We start from the raw sequence: 2,385 nt of genomic DNA on the forward strand, positions 1-2,385 counted from the left end.
GCTAACATTCTCCTATGAAATTATATTTATGTCTTGTGTTATCAATTCATTCTATACATGTTATATCATATATTTATATGTGAGCATGTAAAACAAAAGTAAATTACAAGAAAATCTCTGTCTAGTTAGTATAAATAGTGATGGATTCTCAATTAAGAGCCCTATTTTTAAAATTATTGCTTTATTATTTTTATCTTACATTAGGAAGAAGATATTAGTCTCATTTGATGCTCTTAATGTTTGAAATATAAAGAACAGCAATACACATTAACTTCAAAATCTATGAATATACTTAAAATAAGCTCTACAGCAAACATAACTACATTACTAAATCTCAATATTTATAGTTTATTTCTAAGGAACAAATGTAAACAGATCAAATTTTTAAAATCATTTAAACATTTTTCTAAGTGTCTGTAAAAAGGATTAGAAGAAGTGTAACATACATATTGAAAGATTGTCCCTCGATGCAGAAGTGAGCGTTGAATTTGGTATTTGGATTGAAGCAGTTTTCACTTTCCGTAGCCATTTTATATGCTGTTCTGTTACTGTGGTCAGCGGTTTTCTTTCCTTAGAACTCACTTTACCTTAGATTCTCCTCTGCGTCTTAGCTCAGCAAAATGATCATGATCCTTCTGAACCTAAAGCTCAGGACAACATTGTCATTTTCTCAATTTGTCTCTTGGCTTGAGAAAGAACTTTCAGATTCTCTTCAGTTCATACCAAACCCACAAAGCAAATAACCCTAAAAGTCGCATACACAGGTGAGAACTTTTCAACACACTTTAAATTAAGGCAATTCAAAGAATGGGAGACTAGAAAAATCTAGTTTGCATGGTAAGGCCAGATACTGAACCCAGAAATAATAATTTCTTTCTAACTCCAAGACTGATGTCACCGGCTTTCCATTCTCAGATTTCTCAGCATGTTCATTACAATCAGCCACAGAGTACAGCTGACACCTAGGTCACCTTTTCCAGAGAATAAAGAGATGAGAGATGGGTGACTCAGACTTTTCTGTGGGTCTGGGGATTTTGCCAAAGCTTCAGCGATATAGACAGAATGCCTTAGCAATTGTAAAAGTCATACCTGGGCTCCGTACTCATTACCTTTCACCTTGTTAGTCAAGTCATATTACCTTTTATATTCTGTTTTTGTGTGTGCATTGTTACTTGTGACCTTTCTGTATTCTTTTTCAACATTTATTTTCTAAGTCTTAAAACTAGTCTGTGTTTCTGAGCTCTTGCTATAGGCATAGTTCTCAGGTTCAGTCCAATTGTCTAATCAACTGGGTTGATTTTTAAAATAGCAGACTTTTGAAAATGGCAAACATGAAGAATGGTTATTGAGGTTGTGATTATTCAGAAACATCTTTCAGCTGGTTTGGAAAACCTGGAACGTACAGCTCCGATGATTTTTCTTGTTCTTAGAGACACTACACAGGTTTTAAAAGTTTTTTCCAAATCTCCTTCCATATTTTCTTTTTCTTCTTGTAAAAGACACATAAAAAGAAAAACCCTGATATTAAAAGCAAATCCTGAAAAATGATGTAAAACGTCAGGCAACCAGAAATTCCCAAAAGCCAGTTTGCTTTTTCCTAGAGAAAAATAAAAATGGTGAAAAGAATGATCTAAGAAACATTGCCTGTTTCACACAGCACACTCTAGGAACTTCTGAAGATTAGTGGCGAGTGCAGGAAAGGCTTCTCTACCCATTGTTAAAAGCTGTGGACAGCTCTGTCATGTTGTCATTCTCTAGGTTTGGGAGCTTAGAAGCTTTTGCCAAAGGAAGTACCCAGGTTTGTAAAACGCCATGCATTTTACCCGGTTTTATAAAGATCGGGGTTTCCCAATATTAGCAATATAGACCCTTGGAGCTCTGTGAGTCTTTGTGTGGAAATGTACTGTGTATTGTAAGCTGTTTAGCAACATTTCTGGCTTCTTTTGCCCCTTAGGACCCAGTAGCACCCCCAGTTGTAACCATCAACAATGTCTTCAGAAAGTGCCAAATGTCCCTGGTGGTTGGGGGTAGAGGGTGATAACCCAAACTCATCCCCTGCTATTCTTAACTATCACTGCCCTAGAGTAACACCCCTTATACTGGCCTCAGCTGTTTCCTACTCTCTTTTTAGGAGGTAAAAGAAAGTGTTAGGCTCATAGCTGCTAGACCCATAGACAGTAGGTCTGTAGCTCTCTTGAATATGGGGAATAACGAGAGAACAGTTTGTGGTGGGAGTAGGGAGTTTCTTTCTTTCATGCTTCCTGGAATAAAAAACATAAACACGAAGAAAATATAAATTGTTTCAAACATAGATAAACATAAGTTAAATGAAGCTCAGGTCAAAATGCAAAGCCAAAATCAGAGACCTGCACTTTTTTTTTTTTT

This window comes from Mandrillus leucophaeus, unplaced genomic scaffold (genome assembly GCF_000951045.1).
Source record: "Mandrillus leucophaeus isolate KB7577 unplaced genomic scaffold, Mleu.le_1.0 Scaffold673, whole genome shotgun sequence".
In the NCBI taxonomy this organism is placed as follows: Eukaryota; Metazoa; Chordata; class Mammalia; order Primates; family Cercopithecidae; genus Mandrillus; species Mandrillus leucophaeus.